Source organism: Suricata suricatta, chromosome 1 (genome assembly GCF_006229205.1).
Source record: "Suricata suricatta isolate VVHF042 chromosome 1, meerkat_22Aug2017_6uvM2_HiC, whole genome shotgun sequence".
Lineage (NCBI taxonomy): Eukaryota > Metazoa > Chordata > Mammalia > Carnivora > Herpestidae > Suricata > Suricata suricatta.
In genome coordinates, this window is record NC_043700.1 from 24,081,062 (window position 1) to 24,100,970 (window position 19,909).

Genomic DNA, 19,909 nt, shown 5'->3' on the forward strand with positions numbered 1-19,909 from the left:
ACTTAGGAACAAAACTACAGAATAACAAATGGAATGAAAAAATTTCCTAGAGTGTTTAAAAACCTTGCCTATTCAGTGCCTGAATCCAGAGGGTAGAGGGTGGCTGATGAGATTTGTGTTAGTAGGGGACTCTCCTCAGCACAAATCACAGACTAGAACACGCCATGAGCTGGAGATCACCAGGGACACGAGGAAGATTTGGGAAAAGGAGGCAAGATACCAGCCATTTGGATAACAGACATTCTAAAAGAAATAATTTTAGGGGCACTGTGGTGGCTTGATTTTGACTCAGGTCAGAATCCCAGGATCATGGAATTCAGCCTTGCTTTGGGTTCGTGCTCAGCATGGAGCGTGCTTGAGATTTTCTCTCTCTCTTTCTCCTCCCCGCCCCTCCACCCCCTGGCTTGCATGTACTCTCTCTAAAAATAAATAATAATAATAATTTCAAGTCACTTAGAAGATTTTCCTAAGTCTAAGAAAGACATGTTTGCAGAGTAAAAAGAAACAGAACATTGGGTTAGACTGATGAGGCAAACACCTGTTTAGGCATATCAGGGTAAAACAAGTTTCCAGGGTTTTCCTTTTTTGACTGCTGCTGGACTTCTTATCTGTAACACCAGAAGCTAGAGGGGAGTGGGCTCAGATCTTTAGAAGACTGCAAGGAACACCCCAGGATCTGATACTGGGCATTTTCACTTGCTTACCTGTTAAGGTAAGTATAAGATATTCAAGGACACACACTGATTTGGAGAATAAATCACAGAGTGCTCCATCTCAGATAAATTCCTGAGAAAAAGACCTTTCCAAAGACCAATGGACTGGAACAGAGACTTCAAGATAGGGAAAGGGAAGGCAGGACACAATTAGGGCTGAATAATGCCCTAATTTTAGAAATAAGTCATTAAATATTAATAGATGAGAATATAACGTATAACATAAATCCTGCACATGGACCCTGAAGACAAACACAAACAAATGTGAAGTGAAATTTTGGGTCCAACTATTTCAGCAAAACCTCAAAATTAAGAGCACAAGAGGAAGCAAAAACATTCCAGGGTTTAAATTAGGGGATGAGAGATGCCTGCAAAGAGTTGGGGAGGGGGGGAAGGAAAATAAAAGAATTCTAAAGATTTCATTCCATTGGGCTTTGAGCAAAACATGGAGAAATCAGAAAGAGCAAATCAGGAGGGAAGTTGTGGGTCTCAGTGTGAGAAATAGCTTTGAAATAAGAGGGCAATCGAGGCACTAGGCCTGATTTATAGAACTGGAAAAAGCCAGGTCATTAGCTGAGTAAAACTTTAAATTAGCAAGATGAAAATGGAATGCAGACCAACAAAAGCAGACCACTAAAAGTAAGAAAGGAAAACTAGGAACAACAATGTTCAGTAAAAACTGTAAAGTAACGGGAAAAGAATAGTGTTTCCTTTCTTCATCATACGGCTTTTTTCTGGTACTCATCTACCTTCTTAAATTGGATGTTAGCTCATATATTTTCATCTTTTTGAAAATGTGCACATTTAAGACATTTTTTCTTATGCTAAGTACAGCTTGAACTGCAATGGTATGTGGCATTTACCTTACTTTGTAATTCTAACTACTTTCTAAGAAATTGGGATTTTTCTGAACCATTGGTTATTTATTCTTATTTCTAGGAACTGAGTTTTTGAGGGAGTGCAGTGAGGGATTACCTTTTTGGTATTGGTGTCTAATTTAATTGTGCTGTGGTCAGAGATTGTCTGAAGCAGTTTTTAAAAATTACTTGTTGTTACTTGCCTTATGGCCCCAAGTATGACTCTTAGATATAATGACCTTTTGATCAAGTTTTTTCTTGCCTACTTGACCTTTCAGTTGCTACAGAGGTACAATGGAATCTCCCACTATCATGATGAATTTAATATGTAAATTTCTTCCTGTAATTCTTTCAAATTGTGCTTTTTATAAGTTGAGGCTGTTTAATTGGATCTATACAAATTTTGAATTCCTGGTGAGTTGAAACTTTTATCAATATGTAGTGATCTTCATCGTCATTAATGGTTTTGGCTTTAAGGTTTCCTTCATCTAAGATTAAAACGGTCATTTTAGAGGCGCCTGGGTGGCTCAGTTAAGCGTCGGGCTTCAGCTCAGGTCATAATCTCATGGTTTGTGGCTTCGAGCCCCGCATGGGTCTCTGTGCTGACAGCTAGCTCAGAGCCTGGAGCCTGCTTCGGATTCTGTGTCTCCCTCTCTCTCTCTGACCCTACCCTGCTCATGCTGCCTTTCCGTGTTTCTCAAAAATAAATAAAAAATAAAATAAAATGCCCATCTTAGTAGGACTTGCCTTGTATTACCTTTCCCTATCTTTTTTTATTCAACCTTACTGTTCTCTAAAGTGTGTTTCTTATAAACAGAATGTAGCTGGATTTCTAAAATAAATCCAGTCTATCTTTATCTTTGAACCGGAGACATTAGTCCATTTATAATTAATGTGCTTATTAGTTCATACTTCCTAACTGTTCTCTGCCCCGCCCCCAGGCCCCAACCCTTCTAGTTTTATCTCTCCTTTATACTTTACTTACCTCTTTTGGATTATGTTTTTTTGTTCTGTTCATTAATGTTGTCTTTCTAGAATTTTCTAATACACTGCTTCTATTTTTTAGTAGTGACCCAGAAAATATCACATGGATATTTAACTTAATAAAATGTAAAATTAACTAATGGCTTTACCCTCCTCTGAAAGAATAGTCTTAGTTAGCTTTTTATAAAATTTACCTTTCCTCCAGACTTTTATGCTATTTTTGTACAGAAATTTAGATCTATCATATTTACATAACTGTAGCCTTATACACTAGGCATTATTATTTTATTACTTTGCTGGTCAATGTTAACTTAAGTTTTCTTTGTTGGCTTTTTTGCTCAGACTCTTCTGGGCTCATTTTCCTTCTCTTACAAGGAAGTTACTGTAGAGAGGATCTATCTGTTGATCATGACCTCTCAGTTTTCGCTTATCTAAACATGTCTTTTTTTGTTTTTAACCCTTATTTTTAAAAGAGATTTTGCTGATATGCAATTCTAGTTGAGTAATTTTTTTCAGCACTTTGGAGATCTTATCCATTGTCTTTCTGGCTCTCCTTGTCCTTGCAATCAACTGAATCATTATTCTTTTATAGTTTTGGTGACCAGGCACTCCATTTACCTGGTGCAGACCCAGATTACACCTGTGGTCCTGGTCTCTATTTGGATAGCATCCCCTTTCCTTCTCAAAACCATCCTAGTTTGAATGATAAATTATGCAGTTAGCCAATTAATGGGCAAGCTATCCTTTTCCTCTGGCTATTTTGAAGATAGTCTTTCTTTATCTGCAGCAGTCTACAATTTTGTTATTTGCCTTAGAGTTGAATTTCTTTTTATTTACTCTGCTTGGGATTGGTTGGGTTTCCAGAACCCTAGGATATGATTTTTTCCATCAGTCCTAAAAAAATTCCTAATTATTATCTTTCCAAATACTTCTTTCCTTCCCTCTCTTGTTTCTCCTTTAGAAAGCATTAGATGTGTTTTTAAAAAATATTTTTAATGTTTATTTTTTTGGAGAAAGAGGCAAAGTACTAGCAGGGGAGGGACAGAGAGACAGGGAGACAGAATCCAAAGCAGGCTCCAGGCTCCAAGCTGTCAGCACAGAGCCCAACGCGAGTCTCAAACTCACAAACAGTGAGAACATGACCTAAGCCAAAGTTGGACACTTAACCGACTGAGCCAACCAGGTGCCCACGAAGCATTAAATGTATTTTCACATCTTGCTCCACTATCCACATCTCTTCATTGCTCAGATTTTCCATTCCCATGGTTGTCTGTGTTGTCATCTGGGAAATTTCACCAGTTCTATTTCCCCATAATTGACTATGTATTTAGTGATTAAGCTTCCATTTTCCAGTTTTTCATCGTAATGTACTCATTTGGTTCTTTTTCAAGTCAATCTGGTCAATCTTCATAATCTCTTACTACACTGTCATTCTTTCTATCTGCCTTTTCCCCCCCTAAGCATATTAAACATACTTATTTTATATTCTTCGGCAATTCCAATATCTATCATCTTGTATCTTTGACTCTACAGTTTCCTGTTTCTGCTGAATCTTCCTTGTAGCAGCCTTCATCCTCCTTCCTCATCTGTGGGAGGGAGGTCTGATTTTACAGGGAGAACTTCCGCCAGCGGTCTGGGAACACCACCCACTAAAAGTCCCTACCAACTCAGGATCATGTTACATGTTAACGTAGGTTTTTCAGACCACACAAATGGTAGAAATTCTGGTCTTAAATACTTGTTAATATGGTTTTGAGGTTAGAAATTTTCACAAAGTGTTTTCCTACCTTCTTCTAGTCACACTGCCACCAAGACCAATATAAGCAATTCCACTCGATGTCTTCCTCCAAACAAGTTTTTGGTTCAGACTGATCGTGCCCCTCATGGAAATACAGTCTTATGGAAGGGGTCTTATTAGTGATCTCTTGCAATGTTCAGGCGCTGGGCTTTGTAACCCAATCCCTATACGTGAACTGTCAAATTTCAGGCTCTCTGTCACCAGGCCACCAACATGCCTTCAGAGAAAATGCCTCCAATGTCAGTGCATGTCCCCTGGATTCAAGATTTCTTGTCATTTCTGGACACTAAGAAAGTTCCTTACTTTGACCAGCTAAGTCATGTAATGTACATCTATCTGTCTGTCTATTGATGATCTATCTACCCGTACACATATGTTTATATAAATGCACATCTAGCAGTTTTAGATGAGTGACATTCAAAGAGATTAATCTCAGTATCTTATCTGCCTTATTTCCAGAAATGGAACTTGTCTTCTGGGTGTGTGTGTGTGTGTGTGTGTGTGTGTGTGTGTGTGTACTTGTTGGATTGCTCAAGGAAATTTAATACTTCACAGGGCCATACCCAACCATATGAATGATTTCAGTGTCTTAAGTGAATTGCCTCTCCTGATACCCTGAAAGCATTCCAAGCTAGATTTTTGCTTTGACTGAAACTTTGTCATATCCAGTGGCAAGAATTCAGGAACTGTTCTCTAGTGGAAACATAAAATGAGACTCACATGCTTCAGTAAATTTCTGTGCTACTGAATAATTTAATAATTATACTTACTAATGAATAATTGCCAAATACAGAAATGAAGGCATGAAAAGAAAAGGCAGGTACATGCCAGTAACCTAAAAGCATAAACATCTCTACATGTTATAGGACTCTGGTCTATTGATCACTGATAAGTGACTGTGAGAGTTATTACATAACTTTGAAATTACATTCAAGGTAAGGTCATTTGAAATGTATGACCTTTAAGTCAAGAAAAGTATCCTTGTCTAGACCTGCCACTCCCTCGATTAAGGAAATATTTTTAACTCCTATAGACAAAAACTCAATGGCAACTAAAGCATAATATAAAAAATTCCTTTAACACAGAATTATTTTAGTTATACCTAAGGCTTCATTCCTTCCTCTCCATGACTTACCTCATTTCTTTCTCATTTGTTCTCAGTGTTCTGACTTTATGTCAGAATCTACCTCAGAGTCTTCTTTTTATCAAGCTAGTTGTGTCATCTTAACTTGTTAACACTCTGTGTGTGCAGCTCTGTCTGAATGTCAAGGCAGTGTTTATTTCATTCATCCCACGTTCCTGAAACCATATATTGTAACGTGCTTGTCTTTGGGTGACTTTGCTCAGAGGAAATCCACTGACCTTTCTCTGAGTGTCGCTTGGTATCACTCCACTCATTTGTGTCATGCCACTCCATCACATGCCTTCAACATTTAATATTCAAATCTAGGAAATGAAGGAAAGAATTTTCAGGAATTAAATTGCCTCAAATCAAATCAAGAAATTATTGTGGGTGGGTTTTGATTTCTTAACTGAAGGATGCATGGCAGGATAATTTACTGGAAGATTAAAATGTGTCTCTTCTTCCTGTTTCCCTCTGGTGTTCATAGCTTGCAGACACTAACCCTTGCCGCAGGCACCTTTGGCAGGGCAGAAAGCAGGAGCTCATGGGAGGCAATGTCTCCATTTGTCTTTTACAAAAGTTGGAGCTCACTGAAGACAAGATAGCCTGTGTCCCAGGGAGAGAAGAAACTCTGTTATTATTCCTGTTTCCTTCCTTCCTTCCTTCCTTCCTTCCTTCCTTCCTTCCTTCCTTCCTTCCACCCTCCCTCCCTCCCTTCTCATTTTTTCTGTAGTGAGATTATAAGGTTCAAATGTATTGGAGACCCACACTCTTATGTTGGCAGTACCTCTGGGGGCAAATCCATATGGTGTAACTAAACACCTATGTTTCATGGCAAAACAAGAAGAAGCTAAGTTTGAACGAGGGTGTGCTCATATCTAGGACTTGCAGCCTCAGAGAAACGTGTGATCAGGGGCAGCCAGGATGGTCTGAAAATACCAGGTGAATTACCCTCCCTTTTGAGTACTACTGAGGCCATCTCAGCTCTTTGCGTCCCAGAGAGGAGAGAGGGCCACTTGGAACCACCGAAATGGCATTTTCTACTCATCCTCTCAGAAATCCCAAATCAGAATTGCTTCAAGTGAACGAAATGGATACGTCCCTGGCGTATGTGAATTTAGGTTTGCAAATGCATGTCCTCCACCAGTATCTGCGAGAGAATGGCAGCACCGTACCAGCCCCACTGCTGCAAGGAAGTTTTGAAGTTCTCGAGGCAAAGACACTCACCTTTGAGATTCTACCCACCCCTGAGAAAATGCATGTGGAAATCTGTGTGAAGTCTAAAGTGCTAAAAGTGATTATAATTTTTAAAATAAAATATGTGTCAGGTATTGCCTGAAGGACTTGAAGTAAGAATTCCCTATGAAACACTACTCAGAAAAGTGCTTTAGAGATTTACATAACCGAATTTCCAACAACTGAATTGTAACACAAAACATCATAATCAACCTTTAAAACAATTCAGGGGTACCTATAACAGTGCACACCGAACCTCAAATTTGACAATCTCCCTGAGCTCTTAATTTTTGTCATTTGGTTGAGCTTGGAGGAACCCATGAAATGGCTGTTTTCTCGGCTTAAAATTGTAGCCTCTCCATGATTTCAGTGTCCCTATACACATGACAAGACTTCTGGTTTCTAGTCAGACAGGTGAAGAGCTTGAAACTCATCATTCCTGTCTTTACAAGAAAAAAAGCTGAGCAAAGTAAAGATCAACGCTCTTCTTAGATCCGTCAGAGACATGAGGTCATGAGCCAACTGCTGGCCCTAAAACTGGAGAGACAGGCAGGTATAGAGTCAAGGTTTACTTTGAGAGTTAGAAACTCCCCCTAAGACGGGACCCCCACACTTTCATGAATCTGACCTCCCGAAGCTTTGCCAGCTTTTCGTTGTGAAGGCTGAAGAAAAATCTCCTTGTGTTTCTGGCAGGGCAAGTATTTTGAAATATACCCAAAGCATTCTGTCCTCCTTAATAAGGAGTGCCCCAAGGGAAGCTATTTTACCAAAGCCTCGCCCACTCCAGCTGCCTCCCTGACAGACTGCGACCTAATCAAGGATCATAAACGCCTCCCTACTCCTGCAGCTCAGCACCGCAGCAGTGGGGCTCCGGGATCGTAACAGGCGGACATTGCAAAAGAACGGCAAGCCTCAGACCCTGTTTATGGAGTTTTTAGGATAACCCAAAGACAACAAGGGAAGGGCACAAAAGCGAGGACACTTAAGAGAATTTTAACCTCAGACACCACAGCTATAGCAAACAGGAAACGCACCTCACTCCTGGCCAGAAAAACCTAAGGCCTTACGTGAAGTACCTCCGCTCCTTTCCTCCCATGTCATGAGAGAGGCTGGCGTAGTCAGGGAGCACTCAAGGACTACCGCAGAGGTGCTAGTGGGGACACGCTGCGGACCATTTCCCAGCATTTAGATGCAAGTTACCCACAGGTTACCCCCATCGTCATGTGCACCCCTGCGAAAGAGTCCCCAAGAGACACCATCCATCTCGAAGGACGTCCACCGAGCTCTGGGGTCAGATTATCATCAGTACGGGTCAGTGGTATTACCATCGAGTGCTGGTCCAACCCTAACTTTGCACATGAGAAAATGGAATTCTGGGAAGATGGAGCACTGTCCCGCATAATGTAGAGTATCTAAATCTAAGTTTACATTTACATCTAAATGTAAATAGTAATCTAGAATCTGGCTTTCTTCTCTGAAGACATGTATGTGAAACCAGCAAATATATTAAACAGGCTGGACTCTTGGGAGGTTAGCTTAAAGCTAAATTCATTTTTTTCCTCCTACTGTTCCTGTATATTCGTTCAATGGTAGAAATTCTTTCCTTGCCTCTGAATGAAAAATATATTTACTTTTCATCAGTGTGTTCTCAAGAGTAGTAATGTATAGTGCCCAGGCCTCCGTAATAAGCAAAATTTCAAATCTAGGAGTAAAAACCCTCATGCTGTCCGTGCCTCCCATGCATACACCCAAGCCTGAGAGCTGACCCCTCACGACGGGACAGGAGGGCTGGCTCAGTTCGGCCTCTCCTGCTGCAGAATTTTCTGACCCTGTCAGGCTGGTGCAAGTAGAGCAAGAAGCACTGGAAAGTTCTAAGATGGTCATTCACTCTCTGAGTGAAAATGGCTGAGGTCTCTTTTCCCCACTGGGGCATTTCTGAGAGTTTGCTGAGAATCCTTCCCAACCATCAGCAAACATTTTCTGCAAAAGGCCAGGTAGTGAACATATTAGGCTTCACAGGCCCTACAGTCTTTGTCATGGCTACTCAACTCTGCTGTGGAGAGTATTTCAAAGAAAGAATCTGGCTGTGTTCTAGTAAATACGTATTTACGGAAACAGGCAGCCAGCCTGGTGGCCATAGTTTGCCAGGCCCAGTCTCTCCAGCCTGGGGTGGCTTCCATATTGGTGCCCTCACCCTGGGCAAATGGAATTTATTTTGTGGTTGCTCACCCCGTCCTCAAGCCTGTGGAAAGAGAAGAGCCCCCCCTAGCTACTCCTCTCATAAAGGCTGGTGCTTTTCTAGACGTCCCATGAACAGGTTCAAAGACAAGGCTTCATGCCTTCTCTTCAGCATGGGCTCAGCAGATCAGGTCAATGGGAAACGCTCATGAATGATTTGCCCACCCAAAAAGCTGAGGGGCCAGGCCGCAACCTGGCAGCTCCTCCACTCTGACATCAGAACATATAGCCGGGTACTTCTGGACCTTATATTCCTCAGCCATGGGTCAAATCCAAGTCCACTCTGTCTAATGCTGGGACACAAGTTTGCTAAGGGGGCTTAAGAAGCCCCCTGCTGCTAGAGGCGAGAGGCATGCTAGACTTCGTAACCTACCAGCAGCAATCTCCAAATAAATAAGTCCATAAATCCCTCCAATCTCCACCCACCCAACTCTTTCGATCCTCAGCAGAGGTGACTTGTCTGACACGGTATAACATTTCCATGGGATCGTACATCTCACAGCTCACCTGGCACATGACAGCCACTGTCTTCGTGCATCAGACAAACCAAGGCAGGAAGTGCCCATTTCATGCCGTGTGCATAAGGTGCCCATCCCAGGCCTGCACTCAGTGATTGTCAGTTCCTGTGTTTCTCTTCCTTCCATCTGAATTCCAGCTCCCCCAGCGTGTCCCACACAGGGGTCATCGCTTTCCCTAACATACACTTTTATTCTTATGGTAATGAGGACCTGAAAGATGTAATGAACACACTGAACAAATTGATGCATGCATGCTCACCGTCTCCCGCTTTCCTCCACTGCACCTATTCGGCAGCAGGGAGGGGTGGCCAGTAGAGAAGAGGCCTGATTTAGGAGGCGAGAGTAGAGAGAGACCATGAATAGGTGGGAGACAACTGTGTGGAGGAAGGAAGCACATGGTGGGGGTGACTGGGAGGCTGCCACAGTGCGGACTTTGGGGAGACTGAGGCAGGAGGAAGAAGTTTTGGATGCTTGGCTATGTGCATAAGGCACTCCTGGAAAGCACTAAACACCCCTTTCAAGAATATCTAAGAAATATCTGTATTATTCTTTGAGGTTTCTGGAAGAGTCTGCACCTCCTACCCCTGGTGGTGGTGGGGAGGGTTGGTGTCAGTGGGCAGAAGTGGGCTTCAAGATGGCTGAGCTCTGTTCAGGCTGTGTTCCAAGCTGTTTGAGAAATACGGGGACTGCCACTGGATTTTAGTGCCTGGGTATGTCTCACCAGCCACCTTTAGGTAGGGTATCCTTGTGGCCCAATGTACCCAAACAGTCCCTGTTGCCATCTCTCGTCCTGGCATAGTAACTAATAACACCATCTTTCGCTCTCAAAGCGTCCCAGTGTAGATGACACATTACATGGCCATTCTTCCTTGAAGTGACAGCTCTTAACCTTAATGCAGGGCTTCTCACTGCTCATCTCCCTGAAGATTCAAATAGGTTTTTTTTGTTTTTTTAAAAAAATTTTTAATGTTTTTTATTTATTTTTGAGCGACAGAGAGAGACAGCACGAGCAGGAGAGGGTCAGAGAGAGAGGGAGACACAGAATCCGAAACAGGCTCCAGGCTCTGAGCTAGCTGTCAGCACAGAGCCCGACGCGGGGCTCAAACCCACAGACTGTGAGATCATGACCTGAGCCAAAGCCAGATGCTTAACTGACTGAGCCACCCAGGCGCCCCTCAAATATGTTTTCTATTGTGAAAAAAAGAGATTAATTATTTCTATGGGCAAGAGCAATTTGTGACTTAAAGGAACTGTGTGGAGAGTCAGTAACACATTTGATCCTCACAGGCTGCGGAAGTGAGGAGGAATTTCATTAGCCCCTGTTGCATAGGAAGGAACCATGGCCGTGCATACGTGGGGCCCCAATGTCGCTGTGGCTCACCAGCCTGGATACGCTTCAGCGTCAGTAACGCAGGCAACCTATTCCGCCCACACTTCCGCACACAGGCCTCCTTCCTGCTTCCTCCCAACCAAAATACTTCTGGGACTTTCCCAATAACCAGCTTGTCCACAGCAAACCCCCAGAGACATCTGCTGCATTCTTCAACGTACACTCTCCTCGCCCTTTTCCATGTGAGCTGCCTACACAGGAATTTGCAGGAGCCACATGCTTGCTGTTGCTGACTGAGTCTCACACGAGGCTCCATGTCTATGAGAAGGTGCCTCCCTCCTTCCTGCACTGCTCCCCACGCTGTCCCTCCTGGGTGGGGGTTGCAGCAGAGCGGAGCTCCATGGAGAACCACTGGGTTCCACAGCAGCGTGCTTGTGCATGGAGTCCTTCATTTCCTGGCCCTTCCTCTTTATTTCCACTGGAGCGCCAACCAGGCCAAAGGGCTAGGTGGGAAATTCTGTGCAGTCTTTATTTTCTTCTCTCCCCTAGCTACTTCTCTTTGTGGTCAAAACAAAAGCTCCCAATCATATCGCTTCATGCACATGGGTACTTGGTGAGAGACATGGAAACTTTCACAAGTATCTAATTCCTAAATCATCCTGTTGCATGAGAGCTTTTCTAATAATCAGAACTAATCAAAAATAGAATGGTGTGCCTGATTAGGTCATGATTTGTCCATAATCCTGGCAATTTTCAAGGACTAACTGGTTCTGAGTCATTCCCCAGAGTATTATAGAAGGAGTCCCTTCCCTGGGTGAGAACTTCAATATCAAGGCCACCAGGTACCTGCAATTCTGAGTCTGCTATTCTAAAATTAAGTTACTTACTATCCATTGACATACTCAGAAATGTGAAAAAAAAAATGTTTCAATCACAACATGTTGATAAAGTCATGTTATTTATAAACTGGAAAAAGAGAGTAGACCAAAGATACATTTTCTAGGCAAAGCTACCATTTTGCTAGCATGATTATGCTTCTCCCCTCACTTTTATTAGTATTTTGGTTTCAGACAAGACATTCATTTTGGACTCTTTATACTCTTAACTCATCTACTTAGACCTGAATGTCAAATCCTTTTATACCTATACTCTGTATGAGAGCAGGGAATGTCCACAGCGGTACGGGTGATGGATGAACCCAGCCCCTGCGCTGTGGCGTGTGCGGCAAGGTGCCTGGTATGCAATCACTCAACGTTCTACCTTCCTTTCAAGGAGATGGGGTTGGGAGATCTTTTATCACTTCCTAGTTTCCCGTCACAGACGATTCATCAGGGCAGAATAATTGACAGGATGTATACCGAGTTATGAGTAATATTCTTTCCCTAGCAGCACCTAACCCTTTATTTGGTTGCTGTGGCCATATCATTAGCATTTCTCACCAGGGCAAGAGGTCTGCCCAGCGGAAGAGAGGACACCTTTGTGAGGAAATGAAGTTGGAACAAAGGTTACTACTTCAACTCCCTTTGCAGAAAACTCAAGACTTTGGGGAATCGAAGAACTCCAAGGCAGTCTAAATAGTTTTTGAACGCTTAGTCACACCGTCACATTTAAAAATACAACTTTACGTAAGCTGTGCATGTGCAAGCCATATGTGATATCCATCCCCATTTGCTCTTCTGTAAATGAGGAGCTGTAGGCACCCCCGTGCTCTCCCTCTACCCAGTAATCTGATATGCACTCAAGCATTATGAATGTGGAAATAATTAATTCTAGAAAGTGAAACCATCAATCGCCATCATTTAAATGTGTTTATGTATACAAATATTTGCATTTACCCTGCAGAGACAATACGGTCAAATATTAAAACAGATATCTCTTCCCATCTGCAAATAATCTAGGAGAGTGACTTTGCTCTGCCGGTGCACGGTGACGTGAAAACATCTTCAGCTGAGCCAGATCTGGCCAATGGGTGCTGCGTGGTGCTCCCCTGCCGAACCCTGAACCTTCCATGTTACATTCTCCAGTCCCAGCTTCATTTCCGAAGCTCCTCTCTGGTCTGTAACTTCCTGGTGAGACATTTTGGAATTCTGCAGCTCCTTATGTGGTGCTATAATGTCTTTGGAGAAAAGCTGTTCTACAGAGAGAGAAAGGGAGAGAAAAAGAGAGAGACAGAGAGTCCCCTTCATTCCTTTCATCCTTATTACCATCTTTCTCCTTCCCTGTTTCTCTATCCTTGCTGTCTTTTTAAAACTATTAAAAGAATCTTAAGTCTAAATACATGAGAAAAGTCATATTATGATTCACTGCTTATGCAAAAACATGTATTTATCAGCCAGCTGGTGGGACTGACAACCACTAAGACTGTCTTCTTTCTGCTCTGGCCGGGAAATTGCTGTCCTGTTTGGGTTGCGTACGGCATAGGGTAAGGCGCGGGACCCCAGGACCAGCCTTAGAAGACCACAGTCTGAATTCCCGGTGAGCTATTAGCTCCCCATTTCATTTCTGTCTCGCAGATTTAAGATGCATGCAAACACACACATATAATCACCCATATGTACATGCATGCGTACTTTTATATGATTATATAGCCAGGATCAACTTCGTTCTCTTCTTTTGCTTTATGCAGTATAAAACAACAGAGATTTGTTTTGCCCCAAATTTCCCACAGCAAATAGAGTGGATTTTTTGAGGGTAGAGTAATTCTATTCTTCATTTGGTTTTCAAATAAAAACCAACATTAGGAAATGGAGGTGCACCACATGTAGAAGGCGGTGCTCTCAGAACAGGAAGCGTCAGCAGCAGGCAAACACTCTGTTGTGTAAAGAGATCATCGAAATCCCTTGAGTGGCTGTTCAACTAAAATTTAGAGTCTCTTAATCTTATATTTGATGCTAAACCAAATAGGCCCTTAGGGAAGAATTAAGAACAAGCCAGACAGTATAAAATTCTTACGTTGCTAAGGTTGAATAGTATTTGTTGCATTAGGGATAACCCGGAGTGATCGCTCTGAGGGTTAGTTGTGTATACTATCTATTCTTGAAAATAAAGTGCTCTAGGATCCAGACGGACTAAAGAGATTCAATACTTTCACCTTGTTATTTGCCATTCAGAGTATTGCCCTTTCAGAAACCAGAATGTCATTCAGATTACAGATAAGGTCATGCCTCCAGGATCACAATGAATTGAAACCAGGGGCGTGCAGGGGTGGGGTAGGGGGAGGTAAGCAGCAAATCTTGACCGAAATGCCATGAACCTTCTTTTTATACCCTTGAGTCTTGCATTTTGTCCACAGAAAAACCAACATTATCCAAACACCGGAAAATAGAAAAGATTCATCGGTAATTAGCAAAGCTTTAAGGAAACAAAAATGAACATGAATTTCTAAGAAATTGATTTTTTAAACACTAACTCTCCTTTGACTAAATAGTGTAATAACTTAAGATCTGCTTTCTCGTCTCAGAAAAATGGTTATTTGCGAACGCGTTTTTAAGATGCAGATTTTGCCTAAAGTCTAAGTTGAAATGAGAGCAACTCAAATTCTTCCCATCAGGTTAGCTGATTTTTTTTAAATTGGAGGTCACATCTACAGCTACCACTTGTATTTATCGCTCTTGCCACAGTTCCCCCCCGCCCAGGGATTCTTTGGGATTTGTTCCTACATTTATTTGTAAGATTCTCTTGTTTACATTTCTTCTGTTTGAACATAGCTCTGCTAGACGCGTCAGTAACTACCAGCCCTACCCCTGCTTCCCGGCAGTACGGCAGCTTTTATTTGGTCCCAGAGCTCTGCTGGGGATCTGCTACTTCATCTAGACGCCAGCAGTGTGCACCCAGCGCCGGCTGCACCCCTGCTGGGCACTGCCAGGCTGCGGGCTACTGCAATCTCTGCCCTCCCCCACAGGCACCACTGCTCCTCATTCACTTTCACCCAGACACCCTGGAGCCCATGCAGAAGGAACTGAAATACAGAAACCTGCTTTCTGAGCTGTAGAAAGTTCCTTGGAAAAGTGGGAAAGAATTTGCCACTTCCTTTTAATGCCATCCACCAATAAACTGATCCAGAAGATACATACCTCAGCGTTTTGTGAAACCGCTCTATTTACATGATGCTACTTATAATCTGTTCAAAATAAAATTCAGGCTTGGAGGAGTCCACGGGATGCAGCAGGAGATCGATCTGAAGATATACCCAGACATCGCCTTCCTGGGTCACTCAATCTCTAGTCTGTCTGCCCCTCTCTTCTTTAGGACCCGTTTTATGTGTGTGTAGGTTTTATCTTTCCCGGAACTCACTTTGGCTTTCACATAAAAAGGCTGCTATTTACCCAGGCCATGTCTGAGTCCCAAACTTGGACTTAAACGAGCTGGCATGACAGTCCGTATAATGCAACCCTCTCCAGGGAGAACCAGAAGGGCGCGAGGTGAGAATTCTCACAAACCCCTCAAATAAACTTACTCTTTGTGAACTTCTGTTATGTGCCCACTAATTCTTATCCATGCATATAGCCATTCTTCACTTCCCTTACTTCTTCGTGCCTCAGTCTCCCTGCCTATAAAGTGCGGTTAATAATAGTTTTCTACTCACAGGGTCTCTGTGTGGTTTAAATGAGTTAATACGTGTTTTATGCTTAGAAAAGGGCTTACACTGACTGCTATTTGAGGGTTCGCTCTGAGCGCTTCCCCAGCTTTTTCTAATTCATTTTGTCACATCCTGTATTTCATTAGCTAACTTGGTGGTTTTTCACAGGTGACCTAAGTTTGTTTGCTTTTCCCTTTCTCTTTTTTATTTTTGTCTCCTTACTTCCTGTGTGAGGATTTTCCTTTAAAACATCCTTCCTGCTTTTGTTTAACATGTTTGCTAGGATTCCTGATGTGGTTGCTTTCTCCTTCAATTAGCTGCTGACCTCACTCAGTTTTTCCTCCCCACCCCGGGCAAAATGGGAAGGCAGGCAGGACTTCAAAGTCAAAGCAAGGACAGGCCAGATAGGTGACCCGGGAGCCAGCTCCCGGAGGGAGGGACGGGGATTAGTTAATGACCCCAGAGGAGGCAGCGGGAGGTGGCTGAGCAGAAAGTGGGCAATGCTCCCCCAAACTCAGGGACTGGATGAGCCTTTGAGGATCCGACAGAGGGTCAGGGAGCAGAAGTCCCAGCCCTGCCCCCGCTCACCTTGGGTCCTGCGCCTCAACAAACCCAGGGCCCCTCAGCTGCGCTCTTTCTCCAGATCAGCGTGCTTCTCAAACCCCGGGCCTCCGTGAGTTCCCTCCTTCTTCCCGGAATGAGTGCCACCTGTCTCTGGGCGAAACTGCGTGCTACCTTGCAGGTCTAAACTCCTGGTGGGAGAGCGTCCCTGGCGCATCTCCCTGGCGGCCCGCTGTTTCTTCTGCTGCCGTTTCTCCCTCGCCACCATCACAAAATTTATCAGGGGTCCTCACGATGCCACAGGCTTGTTTCTCTCATGCCAGCGTGAGCCCTTGGCAGCCTGGGACTTGGGTCCCCAGGCCTGCTAAAGGGCCTGCCATGCAGTACCCACCCAATCTGGTGGCGACGTGACAGACTGAATGACAGAAGAGGAGGATAAAAGAGACGAGTCGGTAAGAGCTGAGATTGTCCACAAGGAGAGGATCAGGGCTATTGGAAGGGAACCTCTCAGGCTCCAGGAGAGCAGGACGTCTCCATGTTGTGAGAAGCAAGCGAGAAGAGTGGGCAGAGAACATGGTCAGGAAGAAGTCCTGCCCACCAGTCACCTGGTGCCCCTCCCCCGCCGAAAACCCTACATCTACCTGGCTGGTATAGCTGGGGTTTCTCGACCTAACCCCTATGGCTCGCTGTGGCTGAGGTCAAGTTCAGGCTCTCCATTCACCCCTTGCAGACTATGCCATCGGCCACTCCCAGCAGGGGAGGGACTCTGAGAACAGAGCAGGGCCCAGCCCTGGGAGCCTCGAGGGCCAGCAAAAGGGCTGACGACCCCACCTGCCCAGGGCTCCGTTTGCCATCCCTGGGCCCCGTCCTTCAGGCCAGTCCCACTCACAGCAGTGAGCCTGGGGCACCGCGCTCTGAGCCCCAAGCAGCCTGCTTACCCCACCCCCGGGTTCGGGTCCCTCAGCCTTACTCTGGCCCAGTGGCCTCAAGGCTCCAGGCACTTGTCCCATGTTAGTAAGGCCTGCGACACCTCTGTGGAAACTACTGTTAAAGAACAAAAATTCAACCAAGTAAATCCGAAGATCTAATTAGCCTTATTTGAGAAACAGTGCATCAACAGGCAGCATCCCTCTTGCAAGGAGATAGGAGCCCTGAGGAGCTATTTATAGGAAGGAGGCGGTGCAAGGAAGTTATCAGCAAAGAAGGCAAAGGACTATGCCAGGCAAGGTCTCCTTCCCTTAGAAGGAAAGGGCAGAGGGTCCGTAGGTGGCTTACTTACCTCCTCTTCCTTTGGGAGAAGGAGAGGGCCTGTGTGACAGATCACCTCACTGGTGATCAGAAATTGCCTAACTGACCACTGGCTGCCTTTCTGTGAGGGGTTGAAATTGCAGTGTGGTTAGGTGTTTAGCCCCCATTTGGTGGCTTGGCCTAAGTGATACCATTTTGGACCTATGGTTTTTATTTTCACGCTATTTTTTTTAAGGTCATAGGCTGTGCCCCACAATTAGGCTGCTGTAGTGGGTCCCCAGCTGCCGGCTCTCATCTGCGAAAGTGCCATTTCTGAGCACTGCCATTTCTGAGTCCCTGAACTGTTCTGAGTTCCAGTATGTTTTGTGGAGAAAATGTGGCTGCGAGGGAAGGCGGGGAGGAGACTTACGGCAAGAGGTGCGAGCGCAGACATCCCGTTTCTCAGCTCAGTGAAGTCGGTCTGACTGTCTACCAGGTGCCAGGAGCGAGGCTCCCCTTGACCGTGTCCTACAGCCTCTGCCTTCCTCACGGAGGTCGTAGGGGAAGGCAAATGGCTTCGTCCTACTGGCTGGCAAGGAGCTCAGCGGCTTCTTCCCACTGGCTTGCAAGCCCTGAAGACCAAACCATCCGGGGAACAAACACAAGTGTCGGTTGGTTGGAAAGAGCCGCGCAGACTCACTGGGTTCCGGTGGGACCAGGGCAGAGCCTCGCCTGGAGCCCTGGAGCAGGGAGGGTGACTAACCGTCTGCCCCCTGTCCCAGCCCGGGGCGCTAGAGCAGGGGTGGGTGACTAATGCCCTGCTCCTGTCGTAGGGGACGGCAGCCCGGCCCTCTGGCTCTTCTTGCTCGTGGGGAGCAGTTCCACTCACAGCCAGGCTGGGCTGCTCTCGTAGCCTCTGACTCACTACTTACCTACGAGGGAGGGCGTGTCACCTAGAACATTCCATCCGGCTGACCTCAGTGGTCAGACCTGATCTCACCCCAGTCTGCAAGGTGGCTCGGGGATCTCGTTCCTGACCACGGCCGCTTCCTGCTTCCCCTCACCCCACTCTCTGAGAGTGGGCAATTTTCCTGTGAATCTGGCAAGGGCCACCTTCTCAGACACTTTCACACGGACGGAGACCCTGTGCAGAGCTGACCAGGAAGGGGGGCTCGCCAGAGCAGTGCTTGGCGGGGTGAGGGTGGGGGTGTCTGTTCCACAGTTGGGGTCACATCTGGAACCGTGGGACATATTCCTGGTCACAGGCACCTGTATGGGGAAGGAGGCTGCTGAGGGACCGTCCCCTTCAGCCAGTCTGGGAAGAACACGGGAAGGCAAAACGGGGCTGAGGGGGAAGGGGAGGATTTGGGCGGATTCTTCCCCGTCTCCATGAGTCTGTGTGAGCCCTGTGAGGGGCAGTGGAAAAGGTTAGATTGGTTCAAATGACACAATAAGGTCTACTGACTCAGATGAAAAGTGTTGAAAAAAAGCTGAAAAATTTACACGTGGGGTAGCCCCCCAATTAGATGATGTGGTGACTTTGATGTCCTCCTGTTTCCTTCTTTATTTAAATGGAGCTAGTTTCATCTTCTGCCATCACCCAAAGGACACAGGAGCATAAACACTTAGACCGTGGTGGCATTATTGTAGAAAATCACCAGCGTTCAGTTATGCCAAAGGGGGACTTATGCTGACCTGATAAACGGCCAGGAAAGAACAGGTGTGGCGGAGAAATTCCTCAGCAGGTTTTAGCAGCTGGGTTAGGATTTCAGGTCTGAAGCTTTGCCTAGGAAGGTGGGCACAGTGTCCCCCGAGGTCTGGCCACCTGGACAGGGCCCAAGGGTCATCTGGTAAATCCCTGTGGGGGGCGGAATGGTCAGGGCAGTGTTTTCACAGGTAGAAATGTCTCCCCAGGAATGGAAGGTGGAAACCAAGAGAAAGCCAAAGAGGGTGAAAGAGAAAGATAATGTAAGAGGAGGGAAGAAGAAGAAAAAAAGCAATGTCCTTGAGAGGAAAGACAGTGAGAAAGAATAGGAGAGAGGCTCTTATCTTTAGGGGCCTTCATTGCTAATAGTGGCTATAGAGAATCTTAATCATTCAGATATTTGAATAACTTTAACCATAAGTTAAAAGAATGGTTGAATCCAGTTATTATCAGCTTGTCTTGAACCAGCCCCTCGGCCCCAGGACAAGGCCCTCAGAACACCTATGTCTCACATACCACCCAGGACCACCAACCACATGGAGGGTTCCGGCCACAACCAAAAGGCAGATTCCAGTTCTCATCTGTGTCCCTCTGATCAAAGTCCCCCTGTGGGCCAGGAAGGCCTGATGCCTTGCACATGGCCCTCAGGTGGGTCTGCTAGTGTTTAAAAACAACTGCCATGTCTACTCCCTTTTTAGGTTGGAATGAGCCATTTGTCTAAGGGGACAAACCTCAAAATATGGCCAGACTGTCCCTATGAAGAATCACAGTGGGTAAAAACTGGACAGGAGAGAGGAATCGCTGAACTCTCAAGCTAAATGTCAAGGCAAGGTGTGGGGGCTGCATTAACCATAAAGTTCCCTAACATCCGTAAAAGGCAGACTTTGCTGAATAGACAGAAGCGATAGTCTATTGGTTTTGTCAAGTGGAAATAGCATCCAGAGAGCCACAGAACTGGAAAAGACATTACAGATTCTCTTCTAATGTAAACCCCAGGCTAAACTTTTTCCCGAAAGATTTTAGATGGACTGATTATTAAA

At 45.0% G+C, this 19,909-nt stretch overlaps 1 long non-coding RNA gene across 1 annotated transcript; it reads right to left on the reverse strand.

Annotated features, from left to right (window-relative positions):
• Positions 1–12,590: 12,590 nt before the first annotated feature.
• LOC115287585 lies at positions 12,591–18,094 on the reverse strand. The gene is made up of 2 exons (XR_003906561.1): positions 17,595–18,094; positions 12,591–12,931 (listed from the first exon to the last, which is right to left on the reverse strand). It is a non-coding gene; the product is annotated as an uncharacterized LOC115287585 (long non-coding RNA).
• Between the last annotated feature and the right edge of the window lie 1,815 nt (positions 18,095–19,909).